Genomic DNA, 25930 nt, shown 5'->3' with positions numbered 1-25930 from the left:
CAAGTCCATGAACAAGAGACCATATCTCTTGGCTGCAGAAATTTTCTCTAGTTGTCCCTCATGTCTATAATTCCCTCTTTTCTCTTTTCTACATACCACCTTCTTTGACTTCCTTTAAGCCCTAATTAAAATCTCATCTACAAGAAGCCTTTCTCAACTCCTCTTAATTCTAGTGCTGTCTCTCTTTTTAATTATTTCCTATTTATCCTGCATATAAGCTTATTTGTACTTATTTGTTTGCTTGTTGTTTACCCTACTAGATTGTAAAATTCTTGAGGGCAGGGACTGTATTGATTGACTAAGTAAGAGAGCAGGGATCTTAATCATAGTTCAGTGGGTGAGCTAACAATTACAACTATGATATAGCAAGGGTCCTGGCAACAATTCCAGGGTGGAGAAAGGTGCTTACAGTTTCTCAAAAGGAAGAAAGGGATATGGTTTCAGTTATAAGAAAAAAAGAAGCATTTAGTGCTTGCAACTATAGGAAAAAAGAGGACTTTCAGGGCCAAGAGAAGAGCTATCTTCCCGATGCCAGGCTTGGTGCTCTATTCATTGTGTCACCTATCTGTCCCATTGGTCCTTAGTAAATGTATATTGCTTGAAAGGAAGACAAAGAAAATCACAGTTAAGTAGAAAGCTGGCTTATAGGCTTTCATTGGAGAGATAAATAAGATAAATTGACTGAGTTGAATTTATTATATATTCAAAGGTAGGAAAATATTATTTCATCAGACATTTGGCCAATTGCATTGTAATGCATTGCAACATATATGCAAATAAGAATTTGCATAAAGTTTAGAAAAGAATTACTACAGTTTATGCACTAAAATCTGCTGAAGAGGCCAAAGTGACAGAAGAATTTACCCAAGTTCTACATTAGAACTTCCAAATTTAATTAGCATATACTTTGATTCTTGGTGACTTCAATGTAAAGGTGTGTATAGATCAAGATGGCTTCCCTCCATGCATTTAAATGTATGCATACACACGTATAACTATGTAGCCCAAATTTCACTTCCTCATTGTTTTAAGTCTTGAAGGTTCAGAGTGAGTGTCAATATCAAATGTTTCTATTCTGGCCAGAAACTCTGAGTGTCTTTTTCATCCAAAATTATTCTTTTGTGAGAGATAATTAGGCCATCTTTTCCCTCAATTCTTTGTAGTCTTTTATCATTGAATAGGTATTGTCTCAGACAAACAGACCTGAAAAAAACTTTAGCTTTAAAAGTGAAAGATGTCTCATTGTATCTGGGACCATTATCAAGTAAGTATCCTGATCTATGTCTTGCCACTGATCTCTGCTGATTCTGGAAGATATCTTTGTAATGGCTTTGCATAGCTCTGCATCACATAAATGTAATTCACTTGCAAATCAAGACATCATCCTCCTATTATCATTAATCTTCTTTAAGAATGAACAATAAATAATAAAAACAATATACATACATATATGCAAATGTGTATATATGAAAAAAAGTTTAATCATTAGATACTATTGCTATCTCTAACTTGATGTGATTCAGCAAAAGCAAGCAAAAACTGGATTTGTTCCACTCTTACCCTTTGGTTGAAAGTGATAGGGAAGTGGAGACATTTATAGATTGTGATTTGTACTGTTAGAGGGAATACTTACATTGCTGAGATCACGGGGTCTTTGAAATACTAGAACGGGAATATCCTACAATTAAGATAGATTAAATGATTTGCTCAAGATTATGTGGTTGGTTAGTTGTGGGAGAGCTAAGATTTTAACTTAGGCCTTCTGATGCCATATTCAGTGTTCTATTCATAGTGCCACTCCTCTCTCAGAGTGAGATTCAGATTTTCCTTGTCTCCATCATTGTGGCAAAACTCTTAGGGAAGAAAACAATCTCTTTGATTTTTTCAAAATCTCATAGCTACCTCTACTTTAGTCCAACATTTCATGCATATTATTCAATAAAGCCTACCTTTCAGCCATTTAAAGCTATCTAAAAATTCTCTTCAAAGATACACAACATTGAATTAATGCCATTTCAGAAACAGAGTGAAGTTATTGTCATAGTCTTTTCCCCATTCTTAAGAACAAGTGTTTGGATTGCGGAGTGATTGAACCACACTTCATTCTCTTATTAACAGAAAATTGTCCATAAATTGCTGAGGCGTGACTAGCTCTTTTCCCAACACAGCTGCACTCTCTTTATGCTAGAATCATTTTCAACTTCTCGGAATGAAAGGAAGAAGCATGGGGAACTGACACCACTTTAACAACATCTCCTGTCACTCATTAAGGAAAGGGGCTGCTTTTGAGGTTCCAAACACGTAGAAGACAGCACTATTGATGGCTAGGGAGCTTAAAAAAAATCTCTAATTTTTGTAGTTGAAGAAAGACATCATAGAATCACAGAATTTGAAGGTAGAAAAGGTTCTCAGTTGCTTATAATATAGTTAATATTTATAAAGCTCTTAGTATAGTGCTTCACACATACTTGATGCTTAATAAATAATTGGTTCCTTTACTTCCTATACTTTAACCCATACCAATAAGAAATCCAAACTATCCTAAATCTGAAAGATTCCATTTCTTGAAGAACTCCAATGAGATAGGTACCACTTATTTTTCATAAATTTTAATTGTTAGTAAGTTGTTTGTGCTTTACCTTTTCTTCCCCTGAAAAAAATCATTCTTAGATTTGCTTTTTTGAAATGTCCATACTTTTGTTCCTGACAAATCAAGTCTCTTCCACACATCAGTCCTTCATGTATTCAAAGATAGCTATCATGGCCCCACTGAATTTTCTTTTCCCTGGGCTAATTTTAGCTGATATTTATAGGAAATGGACAGAAGCACCTTACCCATCGTGGCTGATGTTTTTCCTACTCTTCAATGTCCTTAATATGTGATGTCCAGAATTGAACATGGTACTCCACAAGAGGTTGACAAATATTTATTTGTTTTTGCCATTTGATGAAAATCTTCAAATAATGTTGCCTTTGAATTCTGCTCCTTACTGAATAATGTCTTACCTCAAAATGATAATGGAGTGGTTACTCTTGACCATTATTTGGGATTCAAGCAGCTGCTTCTTCCTCAGAACATCTAGTCCTTTCTTATTCAGGAAAAGGATCACACTTATTTATTAGTTCTAAGTGTATGTTTATACTTTTTCATACGTATTTATGTGACTTTCTTGATCTTCCTCAGTTTCTGATAAGAACAAAATTTCCCCTTTCCTACTTTAGATCATTATCTCCCCAAATTGTACCATGTAGTTTCTGGGTTTTTTTTAAAGTTTTTACACACACACACACACACACACACACACACACACACACACACACACACACACTTCATTGTTTTTCATAATTAGGAAAAAAAAAAAGTAATGTTCCTCAAATCCTTTTTTTCCCCTTTTCTAGGAGGTATATCAACCTGTACTTGGAATATTGATAGCAACTATTTAACTGGCAGTACATTATCATCCATTCAGTACAATCCATTCCAAAATTTATCTTATTCTCCATACCAATTGAAATTCTTAGCCTTGGGTTTTTTTAAACTACTTGTTGGTATTTAAACTTCACCCCTAAGCATCTCATTAAAAACCTTGCAATTTATTATCATATGTTTGTAACATGACAGCCATACCAAATTTTCTTTCCTTAATCTTAACAACTCCATAGTTTTTCCTGCTCTCTTCCTCATTTTAACTAACTTCCTAGATATTTCACCAAATGTCACTTGCCAATTTACCCTACCAGTGTTCTTTATCCAACAATTTGTTCTGTGAGCTTTTTTCTTATTTTATACCTCGACATATGGTGGTTTGGAAGAAGAGCTCAGAAATATTTTCCTTTTGTATGATTTCAGTCAAAAGTAGTTTGTTAATTTGACACCAAATTAATCCTTAATACTGCATTAGGCAACTATGTGCTTTAGTTAAAATTTGTTAAAAAAAAAAATCTTCCATTTTCTGTAGCTATATAAGATAACATGATGCAAATAACATGTCTCCCCCTAATTTTATATAGGAATAAGTAAACTTCACAATGTCTCTAAGTTACTTTAAAAATCCATATCTGCCTTCTAAATCATCAAAGTAAGATTAAATTTCACTAAGTACAGTTTGGATTCTTAATAAATATTGAAAAATTGGAAATTTGTGGGTGTCCTATAGCAACCAGTTAGCTTGGGTAGCCTATCAAATAAAATACCCAATTCCTTTTTTTTTTAAATTTATTTTTATATAATCCAGGATTTTCCGTGACTGAAATCTTCTGGAATAATATTAATCTATTAATGTGTCGTGTCATCTACTAATTTGGTGTATAGACCCTAATTTCAGTTCAGGATATTAATGGGCAGAATAATATGGAATGGTTATAACAATTCTGGGATTTCTCTAGGATGGCTTCTTGTATGTGACCCCACACAGGATTTCAGGAATAAAGGGAAGTGCAGTAGAAAATGTATGGAATTTGGAGTTAGTGAACCTGGGTTGATCTCTGACCATTACTACTTCTGCAATCAGCCACTAGGCTGTGAGCATAGTTTTCTTACCTGTAAGATTTGATTGAATTTGATTTGATTGAAGGAGTTTGAATGAAAAATCTCTAAATTTCCTTGTAAAGTTTTAAATCCATAATCTTGCTTTGTCAGCTTCCCTTCCTTAACTCTAACTCTTGTGGTCCTATTACTTAGGTTCTCCATCCTCAAGATCCTTCTCTTTCAACCTTCTTTCACAGAATCTGGAAGTAGGATATGGACATGAAGATTACTCTCCTTCAGACATTCCACAATCCACCCCCCCCCAACATGCACATACCTAATTTCTGGCTTTCTAAAAGCTCTGCTACATAATATCTTTTTTAGTTAGCTCAGGCCACTTTCTTTTTTCAACAAAGGGCTGTGTGGAAAATGCATTTTTTTTTTTTCATTTTCTGCTAAATCAGGAGGTATTTTTTTTTATCATGATTCTTTTGAAATGATCATTGGTTACTATGCTGATCAGAATTCTGAAGTCTTCCAAATTATTTTTCTATATATTATCATGGTTATTATGTAAATCATCCTCTTGGTTCTGTTCATTCCACTTTGCACCAGTTTGCACAGTTCTTGCCAAGTTTCTCTGAATCCTTCATATGTTTTCATTTTGATGGTCCAATAATAATTCATTACATTAAAACATCTTAATTTGTTTACTCATTCTTCAAATTTTAGGCATCTGCTTTGCTTCCAGTATTTTTGCTGCTTTCCAAGTACTGTTATAAATAATTTGTTCCAAATAAATCTTTTTATTCTTATTTTCCTAGGTTCAAATGTCCTGTCATAAGTGATACTGCTGCATCAGAAAGTTTAGTTCAAAATTGTTTTACAGAATGGGGAATCAATTCATAGTTTGCCAATTAGTGTGCTTGCTTTCCTATGCTCCTCTGATATTATTTCCATCCATCTTTGCAAATTTTTTGGGTATGAGGTTAAACCTCAGAGTTGTTTTCACTTGTATTTCTCTTATTATTAGTGATTTGAAACATCTTTTTTTACTATTGATTATGTTTAGCCTTTTAAAAAACTTATTAATACCCAGAATTTATGTTGGGAGACATTGTTCTTTATTTTAATCATAGAAAATTCAAAATAATCCTGTATTATAAAGTGGATGCTCTGTACCATTTCACTAATTATAATGGTCATCTTAATGATGGCAAAGAAGATAAAAATAAGAGTAGGAATATCTCTCATAATTTTCCATTCTTTTAGAGATTTTATATATATATATATATATATTAAACTTACTCAGTGTCTACTTTCACAGGAAAGTTCTCCTTTAATGAAATTTAGTACTCCTTTAGTACTCATCATTCTGGTTTCAGTCATCTACCTTACACATTTTTTACTGATACTTCAATTATCCCCCTCATACTCTAGCCAGCAATATGATTTTAAGGTTCCTTCTTTTTGTAACATTAATCAATATCCACTTATCCTTTATCTCAATGAACAAGAAATACTATTTAAATCTCAAGCTGAACATTGAGTGAACTGTGATGCAAAAAATTCATGTTCATTCATGGGTGATTTGGAAGAGTAGCACAACTTTGGCTAGATTACTATGACCTACAAGTGGTTCACCTTAAATAATCCAAGAAGTCCTTCATCCCAAAAAGCTGTTAAAAGTTTTTCAGTTGGTATAGATTGACATACATTTTCCAGAAACAATCAGTCAATGCCAGGCATTGGGTGCAACAATAGAAAGATGAAGAGTTACTTTATTCATTAGGAGACAAGTTGGGAAGTTATGTCTTTAATCTAATTGATGAATTTTCTCTTTTCTTCACAGACCAGGACTGTGATCATATATTAGTAGGAAGAACTGGTAATATGGAAACTTCCTCCATTGATGCTGATAATCTGTTATTTCTCAACATATAGCCTTAGAGATCTGCATAAAGGCATTTACATTTAAGTAACTAGTTTATAGTCTCACAGCACATAGTCTATGTCAGAAATAGGACTTAAATGCATTCTCTTCTTTCTAAAGTCATGACTGCATATCAACCGTACCATGATTAAGTAGGTAATCAGCTTTTAACTATGGACTATGCTAACTTTGTCTAAAATAGTATGCCAGATTGTGTTTATAGTGTTTATACATCAGGCTTAAAACCCAAAATAATGGATCCATAACATTTCCCCTCCCATCTTTTTGTTGTTTCCAGTGATGGATCAAACTAGATCCTTTCTTTTTTTTTTTTTTTTTTTTTTTTTTTTTTTTTGGTGACTTGCCCAGGGTCACACAGCTAGGAAGTGTTAAGTGTCTGAGACCAGATTTGAACTCCGGTCCTCCTGAATTCAAGGCTGGTGTTCTATCCACTGCACCACCTAGCTGCCCCCAAACTAGATCCTTTCAATCAAAAAAAAAAAAAAAAATCCCCTAGTGTCACTTGGTGCTAGGCTATGGGATTCTAGCAAGAGGGAATACCAAGGCCACCTCAACCTTTGGTGCAGAATAAGTTTTCTGCCACATTGCAGAAATGCGCTTGTTGAACAAGGAGGAATGATTTGTGATCATGGGAACGGTGAGCCTGAGGGTCACAGCTAGTGGCTCCTGAGCAAAGATTCTTTAACAGGATCTCTCACCTATGAGTGAGCTGCTGAATTGCTGGATTGGCTCTCCTCCCATTGGCAGATACCATGCATACTCAAAGCCCAGGAGCTGCTTCTCTGAATGGTGATTAGGAATTGTCTACTGTTCACATGCTGATCACTCTTGCAAAAATGTCTATCAATAAGGATGTACATCATAATAAACTGGAGCTTTTTGTACACCCTAGGAGTCTCCTGCCTCATTCATCTCACCTCTGAGATCAAAAGGCTCATATGCTTTGAGCTCTTAAGACAGACTCAACAACTAGAAGATAGTTTTCTTTCATGAGCTTAATATCAAAGGTAAAGGAATTTTTTTTCTAATAAGACTAGTTTCCTTTAAAACAAAACAAAACAAAACAAAAAATGGTTCTTTCACTCAAGAACTGTTTTGAATTTATTTATAATTCAAATTTGAATAAACTCTGTGTTTCAAAGATGACTAAAAGAATTAACATTGTAGAATTAACACCCAAAGGACAAGGATGAATTTCATGGGAGGAATGAGTAGGCTTCAGGTTTATATATATATATATATATATATATATGTATACATATATATATATATATATATATATAAAATAGTATCTTATTTTCCCAAATATATGTAAAGATAGTTTTTAACATTCATTTTTGTAAAACTTCATGTTTCAAATTTTTCTTCCTCTGTTTGTTATTTCCTCATTCTCCAAGACAGCAAGCAACCTGATATAGTTTAAATATGTATAATTCTTTTAAATATATTTCCATATTTGTCATGTTGTGCAAGAAAAATCAGATGAAAAGGGGAAAAAACATGAGAAATAAAACAAAAAAAACTAAGAACATATAGCAACAACATAAAAAGATAAAAAGACTGTACTTTGATCCATTCAGTCTCCATAGTTCTCTGAATGTTGATGACATTTTCCATCCCAAGTATATTAGAAATGCCTTGAATCACCACGTTGTTGAAAAGAGCCAAGTCCATTATAGTTGATCATCACATCTTGTTATTTTATTTTGTACAAAGTTCTCTTGGTTCTGCTTACTTCAGTCAGCATCATTTCATGTAAATCTTTCCAGACTTTTCTGAAATCAGCCTGCTTATCATTTCTTATAGAACAATAATATTCCATTACATTCATGTAACATAATTTATTCAGCCATTGCCCAACTAATTGGTATTCACTCAATTTCCAGCAGGATATATATTATAAATAAATAACTGTGCAAGAGAAGCAATACAAAGTATATTATCAGAGAGAAACATTATGGTAATGAAAAAGAACCAATTATGTAGAGGAAACAAGAGAAAGCTGACAAATGATAATTTTTTTTTGGAATCCACTCAATTTCAAGAGAACTAAGGAAAATAATATACAAAGTAGCTATAACAATATAAATGCCATAAAATAAACTAAATACCATGAAATATAATTGACAAACAATGCTAAAGAAGAGATATGAAAAGGAGCCTTCCTCTTGTCTTTCTTCTTTCTAGAGATGGAGGACTATGGTGCAAGATATCAGATGTTTTTGATATGTTGTTAAGTTCTGATAGACTGTTTTCTCCCATATTTTTTATTTTTTTTAGAAGGGGTAACTCTCTGAGAGGAGGAGAAAGGGGGAGGGGGAACATATGGGAAAATGGGCTATATAAAAACAAAATATACCAATACAATTCTACTTTTAATTTGTTCCTTTTCTAGCAATTTTAGTTGTAAGCCCAATTCGTTGGCCCTCTCTTTCTCTATTTTATGCAAGTAGGCCTCTAGAGATATAAAACTTCCTCTTATTACTGCTTTGGCTGTATCCCACACATTTGGGTATGATGTCTCATTATTGTCACTTTCTTGGGTGAAGTTATTATGTCTATGATTTGCTAATGTTTTACCCGATCATTCTTTAGTATAAGATTATTTAGTTTTCAATTATTTTTTGGTCTATTTTCACCTGGCTTTTTATTAAATGTAATTTTAATTGCATTGTGGTCTGAAAAAGATGCATTTACTATTTCTGCCTTACTGCATTTGATTTTGAGGTTTTTATGTCCTAGTATATGATTAATTTTTGTATAGGTTCCATGAACTGCTGAGAAGAATGTATACTCCTTTCTGTCTCCATTAAGCTTTTGCCAAAGATCTATCATATCAAACTTTTCTAGTATCCTATTTACCTCTTTGACTTCTTTCTTATTTATTTTGTGATTTGATTTATCTAATTCTGAGAGTACAAGGTTGAGATCTCCCACTATTATAGTTTTTCTGTTTATTTCTTCTTGCAGCTCTCTTAATTTCTCTTTTAAGAATTTAGATGCTGCACCACTTGGGGCATATATGTTTAATATTGATACTGCTTCATTATCTATGTTACCTTTTAGCAGGATATAATCTTCCTTATCTCTTTTAATTAGATCAATTTTTGTTTTTGCTTGATCTGAGATAAGGATGGCTACTCCTACTTTTTTGGCTTCATCTGAAGCATAGTAGATTCTGCTCCACCCTTTTACTTTTATTTTGAATCTATCACCCTGTTTCAGATGTGTTTCCTGTAAACAACATATAGTAGGATTCTGGCTTTTAATCCAGTCTGGCTAACTGCTTCCTCTTTATGAGGGAGTTTACCCCATTCACATTTATGGCTAGAATGACTAATTCTATATTACTTGCCATCCTGTTTAAAAAAAAAAAAAAAAGCAATTCAGATATGGAGGAGCTACAATAAGGATAACCCAGGATCTAGCAGCATCCACATTAAAAGAACAAAGGGCCTGGAATATGATATTCCTAAAGGCTAAGGAACTTGGTATGCAGTCAAGAATAACTTACCCAGAAAAAATGAGCATTGTTTTCCAGGGAAGAAGATGGACATTTAACAAAATAAATGAATTCCATCTATTCTTGATGAAAAAATTAGACCTACACAAAATGTTTGATCTTCAAATACAGAACTCAAGAGATTTCTAAAAAGGTAAAAGGAAATCTTGAGAACTATATTTCTGCCATAAAGATATGTAAAGAACACATGTATAATTTGTCCTAGAAACTAGAGGTGGAAAGGAAATTATATCATAAAAAGGGTAAAGTGGTGGTACTACATCTCATTAAGAGGCAAAGGTAACCTCTTACATCTGAGAGAAAGAAAGGAGGGAGATGAACATAGTATGTATCAACAGACATATTCTATTTATGGTGAAACTTCTTCCACTTCATTTGTTTTCTGCACACCAAAACACATCTGTAGCTCATAAATTTTCAATAAAAAATTTCAAAAAATATTCAGTAAAGTCAATCTGCTGATTTTCAAATGGTAGGGTAGCTCACTTCCTTTCCTTTCCTTTTTTTTTTTTTTTTTTTTTTTTTTTTTTTTTGTCACAGTTTCTTGTGAGGAGTTAAGCTGTTAACAAGTAAGCTGCCTAGACATGGTGGATAAGGCAGTCCAGCAAACTTGCAGTATAATGGCCTTGGTTCTTAATTGATATTAGTCCAGGTAGAATTGATAAGCAACTTACAAGGTAGGTTAACAGATACTTAATACAATTTACAAATTAATATTCACAATAGAATGAAGAAACCCAATATAATTGTAGTTTTAGGGGTGTTCAGTCCTTTGGCAATATCCATGATCTTCAGAAATCTGGCATGTATCTTTAGGTCATTTCTCAAATAACTATCAGGGTATTCATTTATAAATTAAGAATATCCACAATCTAGAGCTTCATACATTCAATGAATACATGATAGTTCATTCAAAACCCCAGGAAATTTCTGACCATAGTAAGCTTCCAATCTGTATTGTCTATTAATCACTAAGGCAAAAATTAAATCTTAGAACTGAATATCTGCTGGCACTAAGCTGCCTCAAAGATGTAACTTCCACACATAATATTTGTTAATAGATAAAGTTTGATAATTTTCATAAACAATGTTCAAATAATTTCAGATAAAACTCACTCTATAGTGTATGGAAACTTGTGAGTCTCCCCACTTTGACTAAGAGTAATTATAGTTTCTCAAACTTTATCAATTAATCATTTACAACATGCTACCAACAGGGCTGATAAAATCTTATGATTCTTCCTGAATAGAAGGTTCTTTAAAAACCTTCCTTAAGTTGAGGACAATTTAAGAGGTCTTTGTTACCTTTAACCTCAAACAGTAAGTTATCCATTGCCAAGTAAAATACACTCTATAAAATATTTAACAGTTTTTAAACATTTTGGTGGCATTCTTTTTTTTTTTTAATATTGTAATTTTTTAAAATTCAAGCTTTTTATTTTCAAAACATATGCTTGGATAATTTTTCAACATTAACCCTTGCAAAACATTGTGTTCCAAATTTTTTCTCTCTTCCCTCTCCCCCCTCCCCTAGATGGCAAGTAATCAAATATATATTACACACATGCAATTCTATACATATTTCTACAATCATCATGCTGCACAAAAAAATCAGATCATAAAGGAAAAAGATGAGAAAGAAAATATAATGCAAGCAAACAACAAAAAGAGTGAAAATGCTATATTGTCATCTACGTTTGATTCTCACAGTCCTCTTTCTGGGTGTAGACGGTTCTCTTCATCACAACATCATTGGAATTGTGGCCACATTCTTTAACAGTTCAGGTCATAATCTAACAACATGCAGATTAAAAGAGAAGTTACTTTTCTAATGGTATAATGTAATGCTCTTTAGGTATCAGTTATTTACATTTTATTTTTAACATATGGATTAAAACAAGCATTTCCATATCATAGTATTATAAAGATAGATAATTGCACATGAAATTGCAAATTTATTATATACAACTTTCTGTTCTTTTTAAATATATGTTAAAGTTATCATTAAAATTCTGTGTTTCCTTTTTTCTTCCCTTCTCCTTCTTCCCTACAGATGTGTATATATTTATATGTATATTATATATATTTATATGTAAAATAATGAAATATATTTTTCTATCTATCAGTATTTTCTCTGGATGCAGGTAGCATCTTTCTTTATATGTCCTTTATAATTAATTTGTGTATTTATAATAGTTAAAACAGCTTGTTTGCTAAAAATTGTTCTTAAAATAATATTGCTATTATTGTATAGAATGTTCTATTGGTTCATCTCATTTCACTTTTCATTATTTCATGCAAGTTTATCTATGTTTTTCTAAGATCATCATCATTTCTTACAGCAAATTAGTATTCCATCACAATCATATATTGTAGCTTGTTCAGCCATTCTTCAAATGATGGACATCCTAACAATTTCCAGCATTTCTGATATAATAGATTCCTCAAACTCACAATACAAGAAAAAATTTAGACACGAAATAATAACATATGATATCATGTATTTGAAACATGAACTATAATTTATTGACAAATGACATAAATTCAATTGAATTCATTTCCAAATTACCTTATATAGAAAATGATTCATTTTTTCATTTTTGGAATTCTATATTGCTTATATTAAAAACAAATATAGAATAATCTTGATCTAATCATGCTTTTAATAAAACTTACTTTTGCAGTTTCTAAAAAATATTTCTATAATGGCAAATGCTAAGTGTCTTTTCACTAATACCTGGTTTCCTCAAATAATTCCATACCACAAACATATTTAAACTGTTTAACTTGCACAGTTAGGGTACAGTCTAATATGGATGATGGGCCATGTCAGGTTACAGGTGATACAGTAAGGTTGGCGGTCCATTTGGCAGCTGTTTCTTTGTGGTTGATAATATGAAGGGTATTGACCTAGGCCAGAAGCCTTTTTCCCTTCATAGTATCTGCAAACTCTCTTAAAAAGCCTCTTCTACAGTAAAACACACCCATCTTTGACCTTTTGTTTTATAAATCTTTCTTTTTGGCCCTTTGTCTTTTCTGTTATCTATCTTCCTTGCCCACTTAAAGGGGAAGGAGGAGGAGAGGGGAGAGGAAGAGTATAAGGAATTGTGGGAGCAATCAAATTTTTTCATTTCCTTCTTCTTGACTATTTCCTATAAAAGTGGTTCTTAAGGGTGCCATGACCTTTTTTTGCTGAGAAATCCAGACTTAATGAACATGGTAATAAAGAGCAGTTTTGGTTTAAAAGTTCTGTCCATTTGGCTCAAATTCTAGATCTCGAAGTGTGGTGTTTAGTATGTACAATTGACAATAATCTAAAGTCTCATATTTATCTGGCCAAAAATTCATCCCACAATTATCTATATATTGACCTCAATATCTGTTGAATTTTACAACTTGAGTTTTAGACATGCTCAATTGATCTGGCAGATTTTTTCCCCCCTGCATATCCCAAGTTTTAATAGCTTGCCTAAAAGGGAGTCAGGAAAGGGTATTTTATGCCAGTCCCATAATGATATTTGTATTACTTTGACCTTTCTGTTCCTAGGTAAGCTTGTGTTGGACAAGATCAGTACTTCCAACTACCCTATCTTTTCCATGTAGTATTGCTCCTTTTCTTAATGCACAACTGAGACAGGATCAAATTTTTGTTGTTATGGTTGGGACCTTATTTTTTTGGTATCCTTCCTGAATTTAGGGAGTGTAATTCTTTGACCACTTCACAACTGACTGACCACTGAAAGAGTTCACTTTGACCCATGGCAAAAATATGAGTGCCACAGTAATAGCTATGTGAACAAGTGATTTCTGGCTGGCTTGCCAAATTGTTAAAAGCCCTCTTGCTTCTTGGTCAACAAGAACTCATGAAATAAGACAAAGGAGTTTATTGGCACACCAAAGCATCAAGAAATTGGAATAAGGCTATCCCCATTTCAAATTGCTCACTGATTTTATAGAGAGGACTAAAGAATTTCCATATAGGGGCAAAACTATATTGATTGGAATGCAACGAATAAGGAGATAGGATCTGTGTCACCTAAGCTAATCCCCATTATACTATTTTAGAAAGATGAAATTAATGAACATGTATTTCTGATCTGTATATCAAATCATCATTTCCTGCCAGCTGGCCTAACACATAGCCCAAAATTTAAGCAAAATTTTAAACATGGGGTTACTCAAACTCTGTAGAAGTGGGTCATTTTATATACCATAAGCCTACTAGAGAGCTACAGATTCTAAAAGGTAGAATCCAAGAGGTAATTATTCTAGGCATACAGGAAGCCCGTGAAAAGGTATTGAAATAAGAGTTAGAATCTCATTTATGAGGAAAAGCAACTAGGACACTTTGGTTGGAATGTATAGTATATAAAGAGGGAGGCCTATAGAATCAGTCTGGAAAGCTAAGTTGGAGCTAGATTGGGAAGACTTTAAATTTCAATTAAAATATTTACTTTTAATTTTAGAAATAATAAAATGCAACTCGCAAGCAAAAAACTGATTTGTCATATCTGTATCTCATGAAGGTCAGTTTGGCACCTATGTAGAGAATAGATTGCAGAAAGGAGAAATGGTAGAGAGCCACTTTTTTTTTATTGAGGTTATGAGAGAATTTGGAACTTGCATCGGAGTGCTATAATTGATCCTACATATAGTAGCAGAAAGCACTTAATGCTATACCAGGCATATGATGATAGCTTTGGAAATGTGGATCAAAAATGAAGTAGAATTAGTGTGAAATAGATTTCACTGGCTCAAGATGTCGGCAAATGTCACTATGAAGTTTTAGACTCATGTACAATATATTGAAAATGCTACCAACTTATGCACCACGTTTGGAAAATGGAACTTTTCTGCACTGGATTTTATTTCTTGAAGGAAGTTATAAAAACACAAGTTACATCATAATGTTACTATTCATTTAATCAGGAATGTACAGATATCCTAAATTAGGACTAGAATGTTTCTTGTTAAAGTTTGATGGGAAAACAAACAAACAAACAAAAAAACATTTCTCTACACATTGATTCCCAGCCAGAACACATCCTAGCCATGATAAAGGCTTTGAGAATAAGCTCCTTAACTAAACATTTGCTTTGGAAGGTATCAGAATGTCTAGATGTATACCACACATCCTCCAAGGAGATACAAAACCTGAGTATTTCAATCTTGCATTGATGAATATGTTAGTAAAACTGAAACATAAAGACAATATCTCAGTGGAGTCATGTCACATTTTTAGTACAAGTGTAATTTTCAGCTGCACCAGGAATGATGCCATAGACTCCCTATTATAAATTCTAGTGTTTGGGAGAGAATCACACCTACCTGTTTGCTAATATTTTGAAGTGCTTGACAATGTAAAGAATGCAAATACTTATAAAATCCAATAACATCTCTCAGATAAAATATTGCCTGAAAAAAACACAACAACTTTCCATGACTATTTCTGAAGAACTCTAACTCAAGCAAATGATTGTGTGATGAACAATGTCAGGGATTTCATCAAGATGACAGTCATCCAGAAGAACCTTGGTATTCAAGGATCTTAAAAATGCTCAAATCTATGAAAAACTATTCCATTCCCTAAAGAGTTTTGTTGGTGATGGTGATGGTCAATTGTTTTTCAGTCATGCCTGACTTTTTGTACTCCCATTTGGGGTTTTCATGACAAAATATTGTAGTGGTTTGCCATTTTCTTCTCTAGCTCATTTTGCAGATGAAGAACTGAGGCTAACAATTAAGTGATTGACCCAGATCATAGAGCTAATAGGTGTCTGAGCTTAGATTTGCATTCATAAAGATGAATTTTCCTGACCCCAGGCCAAGTACTCTATCCATTATCACTTAGTTTTCCCAAGAAGTTCTGAGGGTCCTGTGAAGACCAGTCATTCTAATGATCAATAGTCTATAGGGAATTCATTGGACTCCTAGATTTTCAGAAGGAAAGAAATGATGGACACTTTGCTAAGAAGACTGAAGAATGAAGACTTGTAGCAAGACTACCTAATCCAGATAATAATATAGGAAGGGATTCTTCAAATGAAAAGGGAGCTATTCACTATAAAAAACAAACAAACAAACAAAAACAACAAAAAAAAACAATATAATCATTGAATAGGTCTGCCAAGTGATAATTTGTGTTGTAATATGCATAATATTTCTGTGGATTTTATTTAAATGGCATTTTAAATAATTATTTGTAATGATGGAAAAATAACTATTGATATGTTGGAGTGTTGGTTTTCCTATTGATGCTTATGATGTATGTTTGAGTATGTAAAGTATATCATCAAGGGAATTTTTCAGGACTGAAAAACTTTGATCATAAAGGGAGAAGAGGATAGACTTTTATTTTCCTTTTTTTTTTTTTTTTTTCCCCCTTAGGCTGGGATTAAGTGACTTGCCCAGGGTCACACAGCTAGGAAGTGGTAAGTGTCTGAGTTCACATTTGAACTAGGGTCCTCCTGAATTCAAGGCTGGTGCTCTGTCCACTGCGCCACCTAGCTGCCCCTTGACTTTTATTTTCTAAGAAGAAGAAGCACTTAGGAAAACCAGAGACCATAAAGACTTGGTGGATTAGAAAATAAAGTGATCATATATTTCTCTAAATTTTTAGTTTTATAGTTTCTTTGTCTTTGGAGTGATTTTCACTAGGGACTTTGACATGTTGTAGAGAAGGTGTAAGGGAATAATTGAGAAATAATTCCTCAAGAGCTGAGACCTCCAGAGAGTTCAACTAGCTTGTTAAATGAAGAAAAAGTGTTATCTTTTTCTCTTTTATTGTGATTTTTATTGAACTATATATTCATTTCATACATTAGGAAGATTGGCTTATAAGGTAATATACTGAGTGAGCATCTATCATCATAACTAAGAATTGACAAAATATATCTTTTGGTTTTTACTTTGCCAGAATTTCTCCCAATGTTCTTTTTCCCTCTTAGAAAAACAGTCCATATAACAATATTTTTAAATAAAAGATAAAAGAAGAGACAAAAAAAATCAGCAAAACTAATAATATAGAGAGAAATTCTGAAAATGCAATGACACTTCCATGGATTTTCCACTTCATCAAATAAGTATGGTGTAGTACCTTCTCAAACTTTTTGAAACCATACCTTTTTGTAATTTTATAGCAGTCAATTTTGATTATATGCTGGTTGATCTTTCTACTTACATGGTTGTCATCGTGAGTGTATACATACACACACGTGCGCGCGCACACACACACACACATATTTGCCCTACTTACTTTATTTTCCATTAGATTGTGTAAACCTTTCCATGATTTTCTATACTTATCATATTCGCCATTTCCTTCTGCACATTAATATTTAATTAAACTCATAGTCACAATGTTTAGCAAGTCTCCAATACATAGGCATTTGCTTTTTCCCCTATTCTATCCTAAAATATTAAATATTCTATTTTAATTTTAATTTATTTTAAATTTTATTTAATTTTAAATATTCTATCATAAAAAATGCTGCCCTAATTATTTTGATGTACATGCAGATTTTCTTCTCATTAGTGACCTCCTTTGAGTATATACCTAATCCTAAAATGTGGGGGTCTAAGATTATAGACATGATAATCACTTTATTTATATAATTTCAAAAAGCTTTCAAAATGGATGTACTGATTCACAGCTCAACAATGCATTAGTATGCCTATCATATAAAGTTAAAGTCAGGAAAGAATATCATCATCTAAGTATTCATACTTTTTCTTAATTGTTTAGCTTTAATAAAACTTTAATGTCAAATCTCTAATATTATATTGTGATTCAAAGAATTATGAAATTCTAGCTGTCTGGATCTTCAGCCACAGTAGGGGCCATTGTATAACTGGTATAATATGATTTGTAACAATTTGTACAAAAGTTTATTCTACAGTCTTTCAAATTATTGTAGATAATATTAGTGTTAATGGGCATATTTTACAACAAAGAAATGCTTCCAGAAATCTATGAAGAAAATAATGGCATTGAGTGGAGCCTTTTACTTTTTCAGTTCCTTGATATATTTTGGCAGTATTGTGTAATACTTTTTTCCACTCCCAGAGGTGAGTCCATTTCATTACATGTCATTATCTGACATATATTGGATATAAAAGTTTTTTCACATGACAATATAGCAGCATTTAAAAAAAAAAGATGCATGCATTTCCTTTTTTTTTTTTTTTTGTTTTTTGCTATCTATCTCATCTTGAGTTTGCAACAAACTGCTTTTTTTTTTTTTTTTCTATTCTGAAGAGGCTTGTAGAATACACAGATTGATTGCAAAATTTGTGCCCTATTTCCTAGCTCAGAGTTTGGATGAAACATGCTGGTTGGAGAAAATCTCCCCTTTGTACCAACATTTTTTTCTCCTTCTAACCAAATTCCATTTTCCTCTGCAGCAATTTAGTCATTATTTTGTGATATAAAGAAAATATGAAATCTTTAATAAGGCAGATGATGTTGTGACTTTGGGATAGTATTTTTGTAGAGAGTATTTTTCTGTCTTTCTATATGTATATAATTGGCAGACTATAAGCTTCTTGATGACAAATATTGTTTAATTTTTGTCTGTATCCTCATTGCTTTGAATGGTTCCTAGAACAGAGTGGCCTTTGATAAATAGTAGCATTTGATAAATGCTCATTAACTGATTCTATAACTGCTTCATATTTTAATCTATAATGTTATCTATTTGTATAGCATATGCATAAGGACAAAGAATGTTTTATTGTCTTTGTAATTTCAGGAATCAACATTCAAAAAATGTTTTTTACAAGTCAGGTTTTATTCAAACCACTGACAATAAGAAGAAAGACAAAAATAGAAATAGACTAAACAAGCTCCTAGTCTCAGGGAGCTTATAAGGTGTAGGGTTAGGTGAGAACATTTAAATAGAAACATGATAGATAGATATAGATATAAATAGATGTATGCATATAGAAATATATATTTTATATATTGCATGAATATAAAAATTACATACATATGTTAAAATATTTATACACATATGTACGTATACATATGTGTATATATACATTATGAGCATTTGTAGTATATATACAAGTATGTGAGCATGAGAATATTTAAATAGATCCTTGATAGATGTAGATATAAACAGATATAAGCATATACAAATAAATGGGACTCTGAGAGATACTGTTTGAATGTTCTTACACCCAAAATCAGGAAAGAGAGATATCTTAGGATAGAGGCAAACTATTTTTTTCTCAATGAAAATTATCGCAATTTGTCAAAGAATAGTTTATTATTCCAAGAAGGAAGGAGACCTAGCTGTCGCAATCCTGAGCAAGTCTTTTGCTTCTTTTTGTATTATTAGAGCTTAGCTTATTGTATGGCACATAATAGGTGCTTAATAAATGCTTATTGAATTGAACTTCACCTTGATAGGTGAATTTCCTTCTCCATAAAATGAGAGAATTAGGCTAAATTGTCTCTCTAACTGATATTTTGTAATATAAGGATTTCCTGAAGATGGTTATATGCAATTCTACTTGTACTTATTACATAGTAGGCAGTTGACAAATGCTTGTTTGATTCAATTATATCAGTCTTTATTCCTGAGGCAGTTCTGATTGATTCATATTCAGTTGATAATAATGGTTCGTATGTCCTTAATTCTGTGTGGCTCACAACAATATATAAAAGTTTGGAAATAAATTATATGAATATCACAGGGTAGAATTCAATCTTTTTCAAAGATCTCTCTAAGGAATATACTAATAAACATTATAGTTTATATATATATGTATTATATATATGTACATATATATAGAAAATGTTATTTATTATTATTATTATTTTACCACCCACCCTGAATATTTACATATTTTGAGCATTTATTTTTGCTCATAAAACTCAAAAAGAATAGGAATTTTTAAAGTGTCTGCTTTGTGGTACAAGGATAATCAGATATATGAAGAAATGTAAAGTTTTGATTTATATTTTATTATTGTAGGTGCTATCATTCTACCAGGTGAATAGTCATTAAAAGGATTGAACTATTTAAAAGGCTATTTTCCACAGAAATCAAAAGTCAATATTGTTTAATTATATGACATTCTGAAAATAGCCAATAAAGAAGTATGATTTAAAATGCTCGGTTATCTGAATATTTGCATCTTGTTATCTATATCATTTATATCTTCTAAGGAGGGACAGCTATTGGTGTGGGGTAGATAGAATACAAAATTGGACTTAATAAGATATAAGCTTAGTTAGCCACTGACACCAGCTGTGAGACTCTGGACAACACATCCAATGTTTCTGAGCTTCACTTTTCTTGTCTGTAAAACCAGTATCATAATACATGTAGTGACTTCTTCATGGGTAGCTGTAGGACTCAGTTGTGATTATACACACCCAAACACACATATTGGACTTAAAAGTATATTTAATATACTTTCATAATATATACATATATTATACTTTTATACTATTTATGCTATACATAGTATAAAAGTATAAAAATAAAAACTATAAAAGTATATTATACATACCTTTTAACTGTATTTATGTGTGCCTATATGCTTCCATATCCAAATATATATATGTGGATATGTGATTTTATGTGTATGCATAAGTGCATGCATGTATATATAAATATCTACACATAAATAAAATACATATATAATATACACATATTTTATATAACAAAATCTTAATATCAGTTATATTATTATAACCATTTTAGGTGAACACTTTCCTATTAGGAAATCTTTTCATTTTTCCTTTATTTATGATATCCCAAATCAGTCTGATCTGAATAAATGATTATTTTCATGCAGAAATTGAGAGGTCTAACTTGAATTGATGGATATCTTAAGCAAAAGCAATTTAACTTCATGAGGCTTCTACTATTTATTCAATAGATAAAATATAATTTAAAAAACGATTCCCACTCATGTCAGTCTTTGGGAGTTGAACATCATGAATTATAAATGATCTCTTTATGTATACGACTGCAACTTAGACTAGAATGGTATGTTGACATATTTGGTCAAACCTTTAAAGAAAACTGCAGGAGTTGTTCTTTTTTTCCTCTTTTGGGATACTTCTTTTTTCTTTCTGGTGGCACTGTGAGCATTTGTAAGAATATTTTGTGTCTGGGCTAGGGCTTGAGAGACTCAAGAAAAACACTTTATAAGAACCTTTATTTAATGACAGAACATCCTTTTCTTAATTGTGGTGATATTCTTTTTGTTTGTTTGTTTGTTTGTTTTTTGTTTAACCTCTTATGTTGCATTCCTAGATGTCAATTTCTCATCTAGGACAAAGAACTTTCTAAACACTTTGGTGGCATTTTAGCGAAATTGCTCATCATAAAACAAAGTTCTGATTACAACTTTCTCCTGCTCAAAATCTTCAGTAACTTCCTTACCTCTAGGGTAAAATATCAACTCCACAGCTTGGCATTTAAAATCCTCTATAATTTGAGGCACATCCATAGTCATGCTTGCTTCCTCACTTTTATTCCCCTTATTTATTTAATCAGTAACCAAATCTTATGTCTTCTAACTCCATGGATTCTCTCTTCCCATTTGGATCCCTCCCAATTCAGGTTGACATCATCATACACATGGAATATCTCAATAGCCTCCAAATTGTTCTTTGTGTATCATCTCTTCACAGTCTAATTCATTGTACATATACTGCTAAAATGAGTTTCCTATGAAATAGGTCTATTTATGCCATTATCTGATAAATTAGCTCCAATGGCTATCACCTCCCTATTATCATAAATCAAGAAATAAATTTATTGATGACTTCTTGATAATAAATTGCCTAAAGGATATTGTAAGAAAGATGGATGATAGTCATGTCTTGCAGCAAGAATGTGAAAGATAACTGATAGTTGGCTTTCCTAGGCCAATGATATTGATATGATGTAAAAAGGTTTAGAAAAAAGCCCCAGTATAATGCATGGTCCCTCTGTGAAGTATTTACACAAAGAAGACATGGACAATGATTGCACAAGATGAGAAAGTGTGATAGGCTATGATCTAGGCCCTTGGAAGGAGCACCTACCTTTATTAAAACAGGTCTAAGTGTCAAACTATATTCTCTTTCCCCCAGGCCAAAATAAAACTTGCATCAAAATGCCCAAAACAAAATATTTTGAGACATAGATTTCTAGGAATGTTTTGTCATGTCATTAGTGCCAGGATGTATAACCTATTACAGGTTGGGGCTCAAGTATATACCAGTATACTCATTGCATCAAGTTATTATGTCATATTTAAATATAGATTTATCAAACTCTTAACTCACTTTCCTCCATGCCTTTTTGCTTCTGTTGCCAGCTTCTTCTTCTCAACTATAGGTGTACTTTCAAAGATGTCTTTAGTCCTTCTTTGCTTGATATAGCATATTGGTTTTTTTGAAGAATGTCTTTTTTTTTTTCTCTGAACAAACTACTTTTTTTGCTTCTAGACCTTCTAGATCTATAATGTTATCATTATAACTATGGCCACCATATTGGCCTGTAGTGTCCACAGAACAGGCTAGCTTGCCAACATCAAAATTTCCATCATGGAGGGCACACTGCCTCAATACTCCACTGGTCTTTGGCACTGGGAGTGCCAAGAAGAAGATAGCATGACATCCTTGACATTAGCCTATAAAAACAAATTTGATACTTACTCTAAATAAATATCATAAACAAGCCTTTAAGTATTGTGTAAGTTTGTTTTATGATTTTTCTAAACATGTAATGTATGTATCCCATTTCCTTAGTCATCTTATTTTGATGGTAAGATACTAGTAACTATTTAGTGTAAAATAAGTCTGGATCAATTGTGATGCTGATCGAAGCACTTAAAGAGGAGATCAATGCCCTTTTCCCACATGCATCTGGAGGCGATGGTTTGAGGGGGGAACAAAATGAGGGGACCCCGCTACTCGGAAGATCTTTGGAGAAAATCTTCAACCTTTCCTTAAATGAAGGACACTGTTCCATATTTTCTTTTTTTTCTTAAATGAATTTAAGTCTCAACTGTTTAAAGGGGGAACTGATGAGGTTGGGGTCCCTTTAAGATTCCTTTCTAATTGCCCAACCCATGACTGACTTTGATTCACAAATCCTGGTCAAAGGCACCCTTTGAATATCTGGGCCCAGCTCCCACCCTCAGCTCAGCTTCCCCCAGCCCTCACCTGATCTGAGCTAACTGAAAAGCTTGCCGAGAACTTAGGGCCATCATCTTTTGGGTATAAAAGAGGTGAGCCAGAATGCCCTCATTGCAGGAGCCCTCCCAGGCAACACATGGTACCCTTCCAGCCATGTAAGGGTGCCTGCCTGCCAGCGACCACCTTTGGCCCTTGTGTCTGTCTAATTGAACTTTACTTCCAAATTTCTACAATAAATCTTTTATTTATCAAAAAAAAATTGTGATGCTGAATTCATATCAAACCTGGTTTTAGCTAACAGCAGAAACAATTAAGAAGGCTGAAACTGAGACTGTTTAACCTGAGACTGAAGGATGAACTTTACCAACTGTCTACTAAAAGAAGAAATGTTTGATACCCTTAGTTAATAAATTAATATTGCTTTTGGCTTAATAGAATAAAAAGTGTTTTGTTTTTCCTTCAAAAGCCATGAGTGAATTAATGAATATTTTTGAAATGTCAGAAATTTTTTAAGTAGTTCTGAATTAGACAACAAGTTTTCTCTAAGATTAGTAGTGATTTTTAAATAATTAAAGCCATTAGCCTTTTCTCAATTTTTTGTTGTAGTTGACTACTGCAAACTTTTGAAATTTTCAGTTCCCTTTCTCCCTGTCACTTTCCCCTCCCCTGGCTTCTGTAATACTTCTTTCTGTAAAATAGAATTAAGGCTATTAGATCGAAGGAAGCCTAATTAATCTAGAATAGGAAAGGGCACCAAGACAAACTGTTTCTGCCCAAGGTCAGAAAAACCCACTCAAGGGTGATCAATTCCATTTGGCTTCAAGTAGGCAAAATTATGGGAAAAGGTAAGAATGGAAAGAAATATTTAGGAAAGCATTGTTTAGGAAGAAGGAATTAGAAAAAAAAGCAAAAATTTATAGATTAAATTTAAACCTTATTCTTTAATATGATGAAAAAAAAACTTTCTTTGAGGAAAGAATTCACAAGTTCTGTGTGTAGTTATATCAAATAATATCATAAAGAATGAAATTGATTAAATTTTAATAGAAAGTGAAAGGCTGATTTAGGAGATCCTTGAGTCAATTCCTAAAAACAAAAAAGAGCAATAATGAGGAAAATATATTGTATTATGTTAATGTGTACCATTAGAATTATAGATGCATAGGTGGTATAATGGAGAGAGTTTGAAATCAGAAAGATTCAGCAACCTGAGTTCAAATCTGGCCTTCCTTAGACACTTGTTATGTGAACTTGGACATATCATTTAACTTTGTTTACCTCAGTTTCCTTATCAATAAAATGAGTTGGGGAAGGAAATGGCAAATTACTCTACTATATTTGCTAAGAAAAGCTCAAATTGGGTCATGAAGAGTTGGACACAATTGAGACAGGTGAACAACAACAACCAGTATAACACCAACATACGTACCATTATAATGTGATACAAGTCAAATAAGTAAATCTGATTCATTTAAACAAATAATGGGCAACTAAAATGACATCAACACCTACTCTCTTCTAGGAGTTTAAGCAAGGTATACTAATTGTTATAACAATTAATCGAGTCCAAAAAAAATTTAGAAATTACTTGCCAAAAAGAAATAGATGTCTTCTAAAGGCAGCACTGTGTTAGAATACAAACTCACATTATAAAATTATATGAAGAAAGATTATGGACAGTTATGAGCAGTATCATTTTATAAAGCAGAGAGAGGTATTCAAAAGTCATATCAGTTTAAAGAAAGCTTTATGAGATAAGCCACTAAATAATGTTATCTCAAGGGCATTTAAGGATAAAAATGGAAGGAAGACTACACAGAAAATAAAAATGAAAAAGATTTATAAAAATCATTATAACAAGCTGTTTTTTTTCCACCAAAGAGACTCTAACCAACATTAGATCCTAATATCCCAGTCTCGGATACCCAGGGGTGATAGAATTACCACTAAAGAGAAGAAGAGAAAGAATCTACACAGAGAAGACCCATTCTGGAGGCAACACAATTGAGGGGAGGTTGAAAGAATGGCATACAAGGTATTCAAAGAGGCAAAGATATCAAAAAGGGTGGGAAAAATTTCAGAACTTATGAACACTAAAAAAAAAAAATTGAATAAAGGAACCCCAATGATTACTGATTAAGGTCATCAATCATTTCTGTAAGCTTGGTATTTAGTAATTTTTCAGACAGGTGCTGCTACCTCCAAAGAGAAAATGAAATAAAAGGAACTTTTAACTTAGCTTTGTACCAGATGTTCAACAGGATTCTTTGATTAAAAACCTGTCTAAAAACCTGCTGAAAATGGAAAGGGGGAGGGAGAACTGGCTATTTTAAAATGATCGGTTATTTGGAAGAAAGATAAAGATGAAATTTAGTTAATGATGTGAGTTATTTTTAGCATCTATAACTACTGACTTACATGCATACTCTCTCATCTATGCAAAATCACAAAAATCACCTACACACAAATCGAAGTCATTAGCAATGCATGTATTAGTGGAGAACAAAGGAACACATTTACCATTTTTTTCAATTAATGAAAAGATACAGAAAATATGAGATCTTACTCTGTTATAGCTTGCTTATCTCAGAAAATGATTTTTGATTCAGTAGGAAAAAACGTTTATAGTCTCTTTTCTCGTAAACCTCCTCCCATTATGCATCAAAAATTTAATATTCCATAAATTACATAAAATATAAATAACTGTTCAACAATCTTCTGATTATAAATATCTGGTGAGGTATAAAACAGAGAGATTCCAGCTTACTAAAAGTATTAATCACTTTTAGTGATATTTTAGTGATAGAGATTTAGCAGAGTCAAAGTTGAGGAAGGTTT

The sequence above is a fragment of the Sminthopsis crassicaudata genome, chromosome 2 (genome assembly GCF_048593235.1).
Source record: "Sminthopsis crassicaudata isolate SCR6 chromosome 2, ASM4859323v1, whole genome shotgun sequence".
Taxonomy (NCBI): domain Eukaryota; kingdom Metazoa; phylum Chordata; class Mammalia; order Dasyuromorphia; family Dasyuridae; genus Sminthopsis; species Sminthopsis crassicaudata.
Note: the sequence above shows the minus strand (reverse complement) of the source record.